Below are 17,735 nucleotides of genomic sequence, written 5' to 3' on the forward strand. Positions count from 1 at the left end.
GGTGTGATTTAACCTTCTAATCCTTGTATTACGATTACTCATAGGCTATGAAAATGACCCAATATTATGTTATTTTTATTGTATTATTTTTTATGTTGATGTTAATAATAACATCCACCTAACCATGCATAACAGTTACAGGACCTATGTACATAAACTCTACATTCCAGAATCAATGAGATTGGAAGAACTGCACTCAATTCTGAGCCTAAAAGCCACTGGGACACATTAGAATCAGGAACTACTGTTCCCGAGTCCTGTTCCATTATTGAATGACAACATGTAACTAAACCAATACATTTGAAACCCATTAAGACCCATTGTTAGGGTATCATAAATGGCAAATATTGATATTGTCCTTTTCTGCCACAATAACAACAAAATAAGAAAATCTATATTTTTAAAGGCATCTATGAAAAGACTCTTTTAGATATATTTAAGTCAATCTAGCACAAATCAAAATGATCAAATTCCATGATGGCATAAGCACCAATGAAAGTGTATCTGTAACACTACACACAGTGAAAGCATCATTTTGAGGCTGAGCCATAATTATGGAAATGCTGCGCTCAAATTACCCCCTATTTATTCCACTGTAGAATAATGTGAAATTCTTACCAGGACAATCCCATATAGCTTTTTATCATTGGACACACCATAATGTTCTCTTAGCCTGGGACTCTTCCGCACATTTTCAGAACTTAGGGCCTGATTTATTAAGGATCTTAAATGAAGAGGTATCTTATTTCAGTCTCCTGGACAAAACCATGTTATAATGCAAGGGGTGCAAACTAGTTTTCTATTTTGCACATAAGTTAAATACTGTCTGTATTTCATGTAGCACACAAATATCAACTTTAAATTTCAGTGTACAAATAAGCTATCAAGTATTTGTGTGCTACATGAAAAAACAGTCAGTATTTAACTTATGTGCAAAACAGAATACTAATTTGCACCCCTTGCATTGTAACATGGTTTTGTCCAGGAGACTGAAATAAGATACCTCTTCATTTAAGATCCTTAATGAATCAGGCCCCTAGTACTAGGCTGATACTCCTGCACTGCCTTTTTTCATTGCCTACAACTTACGCATTTTCTTCAGTCGCTCATAATCCCACCACCAACTGACTACTGCTCTCCACTTAAGGCTGTCTGTCGCAGCTCCCCGTCATCAAAAGGCAAGATATCAACACTATATCAATTGATACTGCTCCATAGTCAACCTTCCAAGGACCCACATGAGTTGGCTTGGAAGAGAGACACATGTGAGACCCTGGATCCTAAAGAGTGGACCAAAATAAAAACCAATTTAAATAAATCCTCGATATATGTGAAAATAAAATAAAATTATTTTAAACTTTACTATAGATGGTATTGGTTCCCAACGTGTCTACACTCCATATTTCCAGACTCCTCTGATTTATGCTGGTGAACATGCAGCTAGAGCGGCACCATGTCCACCCGAAAATACAACCTTATTGGAAGAGAATACATGTCCTCATTAAATCTGTGCTGATGTTCAAATGCCTGGATCATCACTATATTCACTTCTTCCCACGCCTGACTCAAAAATTGATTAGGCATATCTTAATTGCAGCACACTGAAAGAACGTCTCCCTACCCTCACTGACCACCACTATCCATAGCATTTGGTCAAAGTACCGTATGGAAAGTATCACGGCTACTCTTCATACACCCATGAATTTCCAAACCAGATGGCCTCCATGGACGAACTATTACGTTTGGCTACCTATGGCACCCATAAGATAATGATGAGCTTTCCTCCAACTCTTCTCAGCGACTTTCTCATTCCCCCACCATTTCAATGACCTGTCCTTTACATTACCCGCTGGTATTTTTGTATTTTAACAAATAGATGGCATGTTTTGTAATGTCAAAAGTTCTCACCTCTTCCTCACCTTCCTTCACTCCCCCTACCTAACTTCCCATATTCTGGTATTGGAAATATGTATATTTCACTTTTTCATGGTTATTTATTTTGCTGTATAGTTTATATTTGTTTGCATACAAAGATCAAGTCTTTGTTCCTTTACCTTTTAAAAACAATAAAAATAAAAAAAAGTTTAAAAAAGAAAAGAAAATGCAGGCTATCAATTCGCTAGGAATACAACACCACTGAGACATAAGACACAATTGATGTTATTAGTTCGTAGCGAGTTGGCTGTTCTCATAAAAATGGATACAGTCACAAAATTACTGCCTCTATTGCATGAAGGTGACAGCTATACTTTAATTTTTAATCAAATACTTCTAAAATACTAATGTATGTTTAAAGTGAACAAACATGTTACCTTGACATGGAGCCAAAGTTATGTAAAATTATGTAATTAAAACATTATGTTGCTTTAGTTGATGGTCAATAATAACAGAGACCTGATATTGAGTGACTGTTTTAAACCATACTTGCAAATTTATATCCCCTCCAGGATCTCTTGGAGGGGAGGTGAATTACAAGTGAGGAGGGTGAAGGTGCCACGAATTGCGTTATTTTGGCCCCGACCCTCAGGCCAATTCGCACCTAATCGCATCAACATGGACCCCGCAGGCTACGGGGGAATGGCCTGCTCTCCCGGGGGTCCAAGAGACTTACCTGGATCTCGGGAGTATCCCGGACATTCCAGGAGAGTGGAATGTATACTTTAAACTACTGCAAATCTGCTCAATCTATCTCTTTTTGATGAACTTCGCCGATTATTTCTTTCATAATATTTTGAAGAAACTAAGTAAATATAAAAGCGAAAACCAACAATTAAGGTACATGATTCTGGCATAAAGTGCCGTTACAGTACATAGGTTCTTGTTTTGTGAGAAGGTTGCCTTTAAGGGATTTCACAGATATGGCAGACAAGCCAATTATCACAATTCCAGGTGTGTACTCATAGACCTTATCATAGTACATGCCACAGCACCTCTTTATCCTTTATTATGCTACGGAGTGGAATAAATAAACCTGCCTGACTGAACCTGATATACTGGATTGTGTTCTTAGCACAGAGCCATGCATAGTACAGCATGACCTCCCCATGCGTATACAATGATACAAGGATAGCCGTAGGGGAATTAAGATTCATCAACCCTTCAGCACAGTAATTTGATATCACTGATCTAGGCATTATAAGATAGAACCAGCTGACTAGTGTTGCAAGATATTTCTCTACACTTTCATAAATCTGTCTCACACTCAAGTAGCGATTTTACAAACTACAAATGGGAAGTGAAGAAAAATAAGATCAGGTGGATGATATATTATTTGTCACAGTACAAGCAATAGACTTTAATTGAAGATTTTTACAGCGTATAAATGCAAGTAAACCCGGAGATGCCTTTCCTAATGTAAGGGGTGATGAAGTAGAAATGATCTCTGATTAGCAGTCCTTATATTAAATAAAATACTTAAATAATACCAGTATGTTGATTTATTTTTGCTGAGTAAGACTGTTCCCAAATTCAACAGAGTCAATGCTTAAATCACCAGAGCAGTTATTTTGTTTTAAAAACATTGAAGTCTGCAAAGAACAAATGTTAAACAGTTTTGCTGGGCTTTTATAAAAAAAAAGAAGAAAAGACCACATTTAACTTTCTTCTACAGTCTTTGAAGGGTAAACACTTTGCGTTTTATTGGGGGAAAGCGCTATATTAATACAATTATGAATTATTATTATATTTAAGTAATTTGCATCAGGAAAGCAGGTGGCTATAGGGAACATCAAGTGATATGCCAACATGCAAACACACATGAGTTTGAAGTTTACCTATGACCATGAGAAACATACAATGTTAAAAAAAAATATGGACCAGGAATGTCCAAAATTTTGTGTACAAGGTGCCGCAGACCTAAACTGGGACTGGACCGAAGGAGTTTAGACCTCTAGACAAGGTTTGAGAAATTGCCAGCTCCAAAACTACAAGAGCCAAGTCATGTAAAAATGTTGTCAAGGTTTGGTGTGTTATGCTTATGTGTATCTTTATTCTGTAATATTACAAGAATTCACTGGATACAGTTGTTTTACTAATGGGCAATAAGCGCAGTAACTAATGGGCAATTAGCGCAGTAACTGGCACATCAACAGGCACATAGAAAAGAAAATGGCACACGAAAGTCAATATAGGGCATACATGCTATGTGAATAACAAACAGGTAAAAATACTCATAATGTTCCTAAAAATTGAGTCTCTATTACAATTTTTATGCTATTTAACAATAAAATAACTACTCGGTACTCAGTGGATAAAATGGCTGCCCAAAGAGCTCATGTAACCATGGCTTTGCATTGAAGATTTCACCCACTGAGTGAAGACATTCATAGCTTGTGTGTGGAGCTGTAACCGCAGGTCACATGGGGCTCCAGCGGTGTAGACTCTACACTATAAATGTTATGCTTTAAAAGCAATAGAGTAAGTAAACATGACAGGAATTTGAATGCAGCAATATCATGGGGAAAGACGGGTAATTTTAAATGTTTTCAGTAGACATAGGCCTGATACATATTTGGACACATTTGTGTCTGGAACGTTAGCATGAAAATACGCACGATACACGCTTAAAAAAGCATATGGTCAGTCGGACGATGAGTCCAGCTCGATAACACTAGTAGAAGCTCCAGGTTTACGTCTGGAACAACAAGTGCAGCATAAAGAAAGCATAGAGATGTGGTCTGAAAGTGTTAGTAGTAAATGCGCAAGTCGCATTACCCTATTTCTACACAATAATAATGTAACTGAGTGTCATATACACAACAGAGAAAAGTATCTGGACAGTATCATGAATAAATACAAATTAAATTAAATTAAATTAATATGCATATTAACAGCATATGCGCCTGTGTCCAGGTCTACCTCTGTCGCAATTATACAAACACCCACTTACAGTACTCGGCCTATGCTTTCCAGCCCCTACCCCTATTCCACCACTCCAGACAAAAGGAGTTGCAAGTGTAGGATGCAACTAAGTCTGCATAAGGATGTATGTATATAAACTTCTGGTGCACATAAAAACGAATGTACATCCATAAGGCTCATAGTGCTCCAAATTATGGAAAAAGCCTTTAACCAGAGAGCCTTATATCCTAAGTATTTTGAATGAAAGGTATATCTTTCTATTTACAGTTTGTGAATAAAACATGTATGCATAAATATTAAAGGACTTTCACATCTTCCAGCCTTCTAAACATAAGGTAAATAAAATATTATAATTTCCCAGCTTCCCACTGTGCCTCCCTAATCGCCTCTGTAAAGACACAGTCCTGGGGGTAAATGTATCAGGCTGCGAGTTTCCGGCAAGTATGAAACGTAGAGATGTTGCCTATAGCAAGTAATCAGATTCTAGTTATCATTTTGGAGAATGCACTAAGTAAATGATAACTAGAATCTGGTGGCTAAAGGCAACATCTCTGCATTTCAAACCCAACGGAAAATCGCAGCTTGGTACATTTACCCCTTGGTGTATCTTTTACATGAATGCTAGACGGCTAAGATTCATACACAAACAGAATTCAAAGACAATGCTTTCACCAACATATCTTCTAAAAAACATTAGTAGGACTCATGTTATATATCTGTCAGCCTAAGTTCCCTGTATGCTACTATTGCCTTGTCAATTCTACCCTTTTCTTATGCCTTTTAATTACATTATACATTGCGTAAATTGCTGCAAGAAATTCTTGGTACTGTTGGTAACTTGTTTTTTTTTGTGTAAACTTTCTTTATTGGTTTTCAAAACAAAATTGTACATTTGGTAATAGCAAACAAATATCTAGGGTACTCAGGATTCACAGCCCAAGATGCATTTGCCAATGAGGCAACGAATATGAAAAACATTATTTTCCCTGTCTCATGAAGCTCACCTAATTGCTATATATAAATATAAACAATTGAAAGAAGAGCATAAAATATGGAAACATAACCAGGTAGAAAAAGTAAACGGAAGGAAACAGAAAAACGAACACAAAAGACAAACCAAGAGGGGAAGGCTGGGTAGTGGGAAAGTTTATTTGAATAGATCTGTGTTAAGAGGATTAAGAGAAGATAACATCCAATTTGCCTGGATAAATTTTCTATGAGACTTATGAGCCGGCCAGGTTCTAAATCCCTGAGAAGAGAGCTGGGAGAAGGGGTGCATGTGGATCGATATCAGCTATAGGAGTAACTAGTATCATATCTCGCGTCTCAATCCATCAACTAAGTATATGTGGAGTGTAGAGTCTTTGAAGACTACCCATTTAAACCAAGTATCACTGAAGCCTCATAAAAGTAGACTGCCGTAGAAATGATATCATCCATATCCATAAAGAAATCAATTTTGGAAAACCAATTGGATATAGTTGGAGGAGGATCTCCAACGGGTGGGATCACCGCCTTAGGGGCATTGCTAAGGTGAATTAAAAGAGATTTTTCTGGAGAAAGGCATCTTTGACCAATTTAGGAGCTAAAACATCAGATGAACAGGAACACCCTCTCCAAGGATCACACTAGAGAGAAGCAACAGTGTCCCAAAATTATATTAATGTTGAACATCTCTACCAAATATGAAGCAGGTTGCCTGGTTCTTTAAGGCAACCTGCCTTAAGGCAACCTGCCTTAAAGAACCAGTATCCAACACAAGTTGGATACACCTATGTGCAGCCTACTCAGGGTGTCATCATCATCATCATCATCATAATCATTTATTTATATAGCGCCACTAATTCCGCAGCGCTGTACAGAGAACTCATTCACATCAGTCCCTGCCCCATTGGAGCTTACAGTCTAAATTCCCTAACACACTCACACAAACACACACACACACACACACACAGACAGAGAGAGAGAGGGAGACTAGGGTCAATTTTTTTATTTTTTTTGATAGCAACCAATTAACCTGCAAGTATATTTTTGGAGTGTGGGAGGAAACCGGAGCACCCGGAGGAAACCCACGCAAACACAGGGAGAACATACAAACTCCACACAGATAAGGCCATGATCGGGAATTGAACTCATGACCCCAGCGTTGTGAGGCAGATGTGCTAACCACTTCGCCACCGTGCTGCCCAGGACATCTATACCATCTAGAGAGCAATTGCGTTTCAACTACTCAAATGCTTACAGAACTAGTGTTTGTCATCTTAAAAATCTTTGTACACTAACTCGCCTCAATTTCATGTCCAACGTCACTCTCCCTGACTTTAGTGTACCGTGGAGCAGAGTTGTACAAATCCTCAAGTATTAGTTTGTTCAGTTTAGAGATGGAATAAGAATGGTTATGAGGCCCTGAACATAATTGCTGAAATGGTGAAGGTCTCTGCGAAACTCCCTAAGCAAATATTTTGTAGCAAGAAAGTGGTGGAGTTGTGTTTTCACTCCTCCATCTGGGGAAGATTCCATTTAGTTTTCGATAAAAAGACGTAGGGCTAGATTTACTAAGCTGCGGGTTTGAAAAAGTGGGGATGTTGCCTATAGCAACCAATCAGATTCTAGCTGTCATTTTGTAGAAGGTACTAAATAAATGAAAGCTAGAATCTGATTGGTTGCTATAGGCAACATCCCCACTTTTTCAAACCTGCAGCTTAGTAAATCTAGCCCGTAATCTCTTAGTACCCACCAGCTGGCCGACCAGGAAGACCCCCAACTCCACCAATTTTTAAAGGAAATCAAACTTAAACTTGGTGGGAACTGAGCATTTGTTACAAATGACATTTTACCTTTGCATCCTAGCTGGACCAAAATGATGTAGCACTTACCCTCGTGTATCAAACTCCCATTGTCCCATAAATTGTAAGTTTGTGAGTAGGGCCCTCTTACCTCTCTGTCGGTCTGTATTACCCAGTATTGTTTTATTACTGTTTTTCCACAATTGTACAGCACTACAACATTTACTGGCACTATATAAATAAATGTTGATGATGTTGATGAACGTAGAGTCTATTATGGGGAAAAAAAAATTCCTGTATTTGATTTTTTCCATTATTGAGGTTTTGTTTTTTTAATTATTATGGTGTTATTTTACACTGACTGTTTTCTAAGCAGGCAAAGAAATGTAGTAAAGCTAACTTGAATCCAGCAATTATTATGTTTCTATATTTAGATGTTACAGCATATTACATTATGCCTACTATGCAGTTTATTTCCACATTCACTGAAAGACACTCTATTTATGTCCTGCAATTCACTTGAGCTTTATATGTAGTAACAGTATACTCTATCTGATTCCTATACACTGATATTTATCTAAGTCATGTTAACTAAGCCAACACCTTATTTTTAGAGGGTCCATTAGCTATAGCACCTGTCATCCTAACTTGGCACTAGTTGATATTTGCAAAAACACAAACAAAACCAAGATCTCCCTTGCACTCAGCTGCCAGCCAGCAAAAAGTACCCAATTTAAATTGAACCTGCCACTACTATAATAAAAGCAGAAGACTAAATTGCATTCATTTGCAAATACATGTATAAGCCACCCACCATATTCAGATTGCTTCTGCTAATAAGAAAATCCTAAATTGAATCAATAACAGTACCAACATTAGGTCACATATATCAATTTTATATTTCTTAATGGAGAGCAAAACTTACCAGCAGTTACTGTAGCCCTCATCTCACAGTTTTGTAAGAATTATTTGTGCGATATTGGACAGCCATTGGCCAGTGTTTTACTTTCTGCTAATATGTACGTTTGTTTTCTCTAGTAATAATGCATATAATATTAAACATGCCAAAACACAATAAGTGTGGCATGCCCAAAACATAGCTGTTATGAGAAGTCATCAACTAAAATGCAAGCAATCAAACTCAAAGTGCTGCAGCTGCTGAGCTGGTACTTTCAGCATTCATAGCAGAAATTCATTAGCCCTTGATCAAGGTAATGAAGAAAATAGTCAAGCTGAAATCAGCCGCATAAGCCACTTATGCATCAGATGATGCTGAAGGGGAGGCAGATAGAGTAAAGTTCAAAATAGAAATAGTATATACGTATGCTGATATTAGAACCTAATCATTATCCCCATGGTTGGCATCCTCCCCCATCATAAGGTGCTTTTGCATACTACCAAAACCCAATACATTGCTGCTTGATGTAATGACGATATTATTACTCCTGACAATGATTTATCAGATAGCCTTAACATTTGTCCTTGCATTTCTTGTGATGATAAGTCAGAGTCAAGCAATAGTGATAGTGATCAAATCTTGATTTTAAAACTGAGTACACACTACAGGTTTTTCACCCGATTATCGTGCCAGTCATACGATAAACAACCGTTATTGCATGAGTGTGTACGCTCCCACAATCATGTTTTATCAGACCAAAGCACATCGTTTCGTTTCATTTGAATTTATAACCGGCCAAAATATCTCTATAAATGATGTAGAGATGGTCACTGACCCCCGTGTTTTGGTTTTGGATTCGGTTTTGGATCTGGATTACCGTCGTGTTTTGGTTTTGGTTTTGGTTTTGCAAAACCGCCATTGCGTGTTTTGGTTTTGGTTTTGGTTTTGTTTGGTTTTGTTTTGCTATTTTTTGGGAAAATCCATGTTTTTGGGCCTAAATTAACCCAATTTAGTGCTCCAACTGTTTTAGAGACAAGTAATCTAATTGTTGAGGTAATAAATCATCCAAAAAAACAGTTTAATTCTTCGTTGGTAGGCCTATTCTACACACAAAACAGATTGTCTTCCTCTCCATCTATGCATATTGGCAATGCAGCCATCGTCTTTGAATGTATATTACACCCTACACTTATAGTTAAATATGTAAAGAAATGGAAAAAGCCAGTTTGGTTTCTGTCTCTCAAGGCCCCCCTCCACTTGTATAAAATAGCAAAAAATTCAGCCATTATAGACTGTACAATATTAATTGACATGGAGAAAGCCAGTTTGGTTTCTGTCTCTCTAGGCCCCCCTCCACTTGTATAAAATACTAAAAAATTCAGCCATTATAGACTGTACAATATTAATTGACATGGAGAAAGACAGTTTGGGGTCACTCTGTCTCTCTAGGCCCCCCTCCACTTGTATAAAATACCAAAAAATTCAGCCATTATAGACTGTACAATATTAATTGACATGGAGAAAGCCAGTTTGGTTTCTGTCTCTCTAGGCCCCCCTCCACTTGTATAAAATACTAAAAAATTCAGCCATTATAGACTGTACAATATTAATTGACATGGAGAAAGACAGTTTGGGGTCACTCTGTCTCTCTAGGCCCCCCTCCACTTGTATAAAATAGCAAAAAATTCAGCCATTATAGACTGTACAATATTAATTGACATGGAGAAAGCCAGTTTGGTTTCTGTCTCTCTAGGCCCCCCTCCACTTGTATAAAATACTAAAAAATTCAGCCATTATAGACTGTACAATATTAATTGACATGGAGAAAGACAGTTTGGGGTCACTCTGTCTCTCTAGGCCCCCCTCCACTTGTATAAAATACCAAAAAATTCAGCCATTATAGACTGTACAATATTAATTGACATGGAGAAAGCCAGTTTGGTTTCTGTCTCTCTAGGCCCCCCTCCACTTGTATAAAATACTAAAAAATTCAGCCATTATAGACTGTACAATATTAATTGACATGGAGAAAGACAGTTTGGTTTCTGTCTCTCTAGGCCCCCCTCCACTTGTATAAAATACTAAAAAATTCAGCCATTATAGACTGTACAATATTATGAAAAATGGACAAAGCCAGTTTAGGGTCACTCTGTCTATGACACCCTACCCTTAAGGATAAATTGCCCTAACAGCAGCCTTTCAAGATGGTATGTGATATGGAAATGCCACAAGTCCCTTTCCTCTTTGGGGGTAGATTGCACCCTACACTTACATAGAAAGTTTTAAAAAGATGTTATCGGCATCATCTTCAGCTTCATCCTCACCCTCATCAGTGTGTACGTCATCATCACAGACTATCAATTCATCGCCGCTTGAATCCGCCATTAGAGAACAGTCAGTGCTTGGATGTCTTGGATGGTGAAGGCCTTCCTCGTGGAAGATGTAGTTCATTTTTATAAACATCATTTTCTCCACATTTTTGGGAAGTAACCTTCTACGGCGATCACTGACTAAGTTCCCTGCTGTGCTGAACACTCGTTCAGAGTACACACTGGAGGGTGGGCAGCTTAGGTATTGCAAAGCAAGTTTGTACATGGGTTTCCAAATGGCCTGCTTTTCTTCCCAGTAAGGAAAGGGACTGTCTGACATTTCCATATCAACTACCTCTTGAAAGTAATCCTCCACCATCCTTTGCATGTTTATACTCATATTGGATGGACTTATGGGCAAAGTGACACATTTTTTTGAAAAATCCTTCAAACCAGCCCAGATGTTAAATTGTTCTCGTCTGCCCCCTGTGTCTTCCCTGCTTCTTTTTTGGAAATTTAATTTTTTACGAGCAACAGCTTGAGAAAGTGAAGGAGGACACGTCGTCAAGCCGAGGCCCAGTTCAGCGGCCAACTTGCTGAGCAATAGCTCCTTGCAAAAGTTCACATCTCGCTCATTTACAAGTAAAGACTCAATGTAGGTTTTAAACCTTGGATCAAGCACAGTGGCCAAAACGTACTGATCCGAGTTCAAGATCTTAATAACTCGAGGATCATTGTGAAGCGAATTAAGTACTTGATCGACAAGGCCAACATACTTTGCTGAATTGCTTGCTTTCAGCTCCTCCTTCATTTTCTCAAGCTGCTTTTCCAATAGTCTAATTAAAGGAATGACTTGGCTCAAACTAGCAGAGTCTGCACTGACCTCACATGTCACAACTTCAAATGGTTTCAGCACCTTGCACAGCACTGAAAGGATTCCCCACTGTGCAAGAGTGAAATACATCCCCCCTCCTTTCCCAATGTCATGACTTGTGCAATATGCTTGGATGGCTTTGCGCTGTTCCTCCATCCTCTGAAGCATGTACAGGGTGGAATTCCACCGAGTTACCACCTCTTGCTTAAGTTGGTGGCAGGGCAAGTTAAACTGCTCTTGGAGCTGCTGTAATCTCCTACATGCTGTGGCTGAATGCCTGAAATGGCCTGAAATTTTACGGGCCACCGAAAGCATCTCCTGCACCTCACGGTTATTTCGTAGGAAGCTCTGCACCACCAAGTTGATGGTGTGAGCAAAACAGGGAATATGTTGGAAATCACCCAGCTGTAATGCTCGCACTATATTGTTGGCGTTATCTGAAATGACATACCCTGGGGAGAGTCCGAGTGGTATAAGCCATGCATCAATCACATCTCTCAGTTTGCGTAACAAATTGTCAGCCGTATGCCTGTTAGTGAAGCCGGTGATACAAAGAGTGGCCTGCCTGTGACAAATGTTACGTAGTGGTGTACATGCTGCTGCTGTTCCTGCTGGTGAAGGTGAATGACCAACCCAGTGGGCTGTCACAGTCATATAGTCTTTGGTTTGGCCACTTCCACTTGTCCACATATCTGTGGTTAAGTGAACAGTGGGCAGAATGGCATTTTTCAGCGCAATCTCTACATTTTTACACACTTTTTGGTATAGTTGTGGAATAGCTTTACGGGAGAAATGGTGTCGCGATGGAATTCTGTAACGCGGACACAAAACCTCAATTAACTGTGAAAAACCAGCTGCGTTTATTGTGGAGATTGGACGCAGATCTAACACTAACATTGCAGCCATGGCGTCTGTGATTCGCTTGGCGACTGGGTGACTGCTGTCATATTTGCTTCCCCTCGCAAATGATTGTTTCACAGTTAATTGCTGAAATGTAGGACTGCTCATTTTATTCACCTGCCTCTGGGATGACGATTCACCCCCAGCAGCAGCAACAGCAGCAGCAGGACTAACGCTTTCTTCAGAGGAATCAATAATAGTGCCGGAGTCATCCAGCCTTAAGTGGGATGCCGGGCTAACTCCGAGCGCTACTGAGGATATTGATGAGGATGGTGTGGTGGGTGTATTTTGTAGCCGTCGGTATGTCGGTGAGCGGAGGGTCTTAGCTGATGAGGGAGTGCTTGTATTCTTTTGGGAAGAACTTTCAGCTTTTCCCAACACTTTGCCATGAACTCTCGTTAAATGGCGTAACATAGACGAGGTTCCAAGATGGTTAAGGTCCCTCCCTCGACTGACTGTGGCTTCACATACACTACAAATGGCTATACAATTGTTGTCTGGATTTGGGTAGAAATAATTCCACACATAAGAAGTGGATTTTTTTGTTTTATGCCCAGGCATGACAATGGCCTTTTTCTTGTCACGTGCCAGAACTGCTGCCACTGGTGCAGGACTTACACAAACAACCTCATCCTCATCAACATCCTCATTAGCGCCCTCGTCGCCTACACAAATCTCCCCCTCATCCTCTTCTAATTCCAAAGTGGCATCCTCAATTTGGGTATCACCGGCTACACTCGGGCTATTAAGGCACACATCAGCAGAATGCTCACGATTAGACATCCCACTGTTGGATGGATTCTCCACAGGGATTGTTGTCATTTGTGAATCAGAGCAAATATTCTCCTGTAATGCCTCACTGGTATCTTGCAGCTCAGCTTTGACGCGTAACAGTAGTTGTGCACCAATTGTAGCCTGGGTAACTTTTTGGGATCTGCCACTATTAGCCAAAGGTGAAGGCCTCATTCTCTCTTTGCCACTGCGTGTGTAGAATGGCATGCTTGCAATTTTTTTTTTATCGTCACTTAACTTTTGCTCAGTTACACTTCTTTTTCGCTTCAATACAGTAAATTTTTTTTTGGTTTTTGTTTTTTGCACTAATTTGAAAACACTCTGTTGTTTGACATCGCCTTGGCCAGATGACGTACTGGGAACACTAACATCAGGACTGGTGACAGAACCTGGTTGCTCATTTAGATCATATGTGGACTGCTTTGAATCCATTCTGAGCGCAAACCACTGAGGAGTGCTAAAAATTATTGAGTAGATACTGCTGACAGATATGACTTTTGACAGCCAGAAATATTAATGCACAATTAGGGAGGACACCCCAAAAACACTGAGGAGTGCTAAAAATTATTGAGTAGATACTGCTGACAGATATGACTTTTGACAGCCAGAAATATTAATGCACAATTAGGGAGGACACCCCAAAAACACTGAGGTGTGCTACAAATTATTTAGTAGATACTGCTGACAGATATGACTTTTGACAGCCAGAAATATTAATGCACAATTAGGGAGGACACCCCAAAAACACTGAGGAGTGCTAAAAATTATTGAGTAGATACTGCTGACAGATATGACTTTTGACAGCCAGAAATATTAATGCACAATTAGGGAGGACACCCCAAAAACACTGAGGAGTGCTAAAAATTATTGAGTAGATACTGCTGACAGATATGACTTTTGACAGCCAGAAATATTAATGCACAATTAGGGAGGACACCCCAAAAACACTGAGGAGTGCTAAAAATTATTGAGTAGATACTGCTGACAGATATGACTTTTGACAGCCAGAAATATTAATGCACAATTAGGGAGGACACCCCAAAAACACTGAGGTGTGCTACAAATTATTTAGTAGATACTGCTGACAGATATGACTTTTGACAGCCAGAAATATTAATGCACAATTAGGGAGGACACCCCAAAAACACTGAGGAGTGCTAAAAATTATTGAGTAGATACTGCTGACAGATATGACTTTTGACAGCCAGAAATATTAATGCACAATTAGGGAGGACACCCCAAAAACACTGAGGAGTGCTAAAAATTATTGAGTAGATACTGCTGACAGATATGACTTTTGACAGCCAGAAATATTAATGCACAATTAGGGAGGACACCCCAAAAACACTGAGGTGTGCTACAAATTATTTAGTAGATACTGCTGACAGATATGACTTTTGACAGCCAGAAATATTAATGCACAATTAGGGAGGACACCCCAAAAACACTGAGGAGTGCTAAAAATTATTGAGTAGATACTGCTGACAGATATGACTTTTGACAGCCAGAAATATTAATGCACAATTAGGGAGGACACCCCAAAAACACTGAGGAGTGCTAAAAATTATTGAGTAGATACTGCTGACAGATATGACTTTTGACAGCCAGAAATATTAATGCACAATTAGGGAGGACACCCCAAAAACACTGAGGTGTGCTACAAATTATTTAGTAGATACTGCTGACAGATATGACTTTTGACAGCCAGAAATATTAATGCACAATTAGGGAGGACACCCCAAAAACACTGAGGAGTGCTAAAAATTATTGAGTAGATACTGCTGACAGATATGACTTTTGACAGCCAGAAATATTAATGCACAATTAGGGAGGACACCCCAAAAACACTGAGGTGTGCTACAAATTATTTAGTAGATACTGCTGACAGATATGACTTTTGACAGCCAGAAATATTAATGCACAATTATGGGGGACACCCCAAAAGCGCTGGGGAGTGCCAAATATGAAGAAAAAATAATAAACCTCTATCCTCCTCTCTGCACTAGCGATTTTGGTTAGAGCAATTGCAAGAACAATATGGTATTCTCTGTCCCTGCTCTAATTAGCCTATGACTACACCCTGCTCTCTCCCTCTGTCAAATGGCGATGGATTGCTGTGGAGGCTTGTATGTATAAAGTTGAAGTATCGCGAGAACCGAGTCCCGAGATCCGACGACGTCACAATGACGTTCGGCCTCGATTTGGATTCGGAATGGGCGGGAGAGTACCGAGCTGCTCAGCTCGGTACTCGGATACCCAAAGTTCGGGTGGGTTCGGTTCTCGGAGAACCGGACCCGCCCATCTCTAAAATGATGGAACGAGGTCTGGAAAATCCTGAAGTGTGTATGCACTCACGACCAGCAGTGTAGGCAGATCTCCATAGAGTTTACAGAGTCTCGATCTTTTCAGGAGACAGTTATGACAGATGAAGAGGACAGATCTGAAGGTAAATCGTGTAAAATCGTTTAAGTGAGTACACATGAATCGACATGCTGACTGGGACTTTCAAGTGTTGGTAAAATTGTTAAAGATATCGCAGTGGGAGAAAGTTTCTGTAGTGTGTACCTAGTTTTAGGGATAGGGGGATAAGATTTGCAGAGAAAAAGTTGTGGCTGGAAGCAATGCTATTGAAACAACCTATGCAATATTTAAATTAAAAAAAACAATAAAGCAAAAACAAAGTAAGGCAAATACGTCCAGCTCCAAATCAATATCAAAATCATCTGTTTAGCGAAGATGCTAAGAAGTGAGTCACATGATGCAGGAACTGTGGACATGTGACTCACTAAAGCAGCATCAACATCAAATGTAATAGCACAGTGTCCCCATCAATCTCGTCACTATCCTCATTACAAGGAAGCATGCCATTGCCACTATTGCCAGTAATGGGGTTGTTCGAAAAATATCATGTAGTTCTATATCATGTTTTGTTCCCACAACACATTCAACATTTTTAGTATGTTACTGATAAACATTACTGTGCCAACATAAATATCACTGCTAAAAGCAAAAGTATTTTTTGGAGGAGAATAAAGTGTCACAGCAATAGAATCAGAGTAGTTGACATTGCTGCAGCTGGTCTCAGCAGGATGACGATATTGTCAATGAGCAAATAAAAAGTGTATAATCGTCATCTTTATCACTGAATGGACTCATATTAGTAATCTCACCTAGACTATGTTATTCTTCACCAGATTAACCACTGAAGCACTGACATGTTGATTAAGTAGCAGGTATGGTGAGGGAGACTATATGACAGTAACTGCCCCCTAGGTAACAACTCAGAGCTGCAAATAGCAAACAGGAAAGTGTGGAAAAGGGAACTGTAGAACCAACAACTGCCAGCAGCACCAAGCCATCGTCCTGTCCCTCATCATCAGCAACATGTAGTTAAGCAACATTATGTGTGCACGCTTTTGAAAGTGCAATAGAGCTTTAGATGTCTTGACAATATTACAAAATGTGATTAATCATTGGCAAAGTCCCATGGCATTGTAAATTGGTTACCTAGCAACAGACAACAAGATGAATATCGTGGCTGCACTTTGTCAGGGTCAACTTCCAATGTTATGGTATATTTGCTTATGTACTCAACTTTATTGTAACTCAATGTATACTGAAGTGTCAATAAGGTCATAACATTTTGCTGGTGTCATACATCATTTGCTCTCACTTTATCGACTCGACTCACAGCCCAGAACATGTTAAATACACTTCAGGTCAGGAACAAATTGCCACTACACAAGTTAAAATGAAGGTCCCACCAGGTGAAATAGTAATTTTAATGTGCTTTGTGTGCATAGACGAGCAACAAAGAGCTATCAACGACTACGTCATATGGAAATTATGTCACTTATCTGATAATCCCTCTCATATTCCTCCTTGAAAAATCTTTAATTATTATGCAGCGCAACAATGGCAATAGCAATAATGATGGTGCTGCGGCTCTTGGTAGTGATGAAGTAGTGGCAATGGCTAACACTATGCTGGAGTACATGAGATATTATACTTGTGACAAGACGAGACAATTATCTTCTTATCATCTGTGCCCTACCTCCCACGTAATCTTCTGACAATTCTAAAACAGTTAAGAATTTGTGAAGGAAGTGGGAAAATACAAGGTGGTGGCAAGAAGTGTCATGACACCAGGGACATGGTTGTTTCAAGGACCTACTTAGCTGCAATTAATGGCAACAAGTGTCCTGACTATCATCCAGCAGTGAGCATGGTGTAAAAAAAAAAACCAACACACTGGTTAGAAAGCTCCCCATAGCTGTCATATAAGCACAAGGTGAGGATAGAAGAATGTACCCACA

At 39.3% G+C, this 17,735-nt stretch overlaps 1 protein-coding gene across 2 annotated transcripts in view; it reads right to left on the reverse strand.

Moving 5' to 3' along the window:
- The window catches only part of NME7 (NME/NM23 family member 7), a 131,998-nt gene that overhangs the window by 16,114 nt on the left and 98,149 nt on the right, over nt 1-17,735 (reverse strand). The gene's annotated exons all lie outside the window — the stretch shown is intronic.

This window comes from Mixophyes fleayi, chromosome 2, assembly GCF_038048845.1.
Source record: "Mixophyes fleayi isolate aMixFle1 chromosome 2, aMixFle1.hap1, whole genome shotgun sequence".
NCBI lineage: Eukaryota > Metazoa > Chordata > Amphibia > Anura > Limnodynastidae > Mixophyes > Mixophyes fleayi.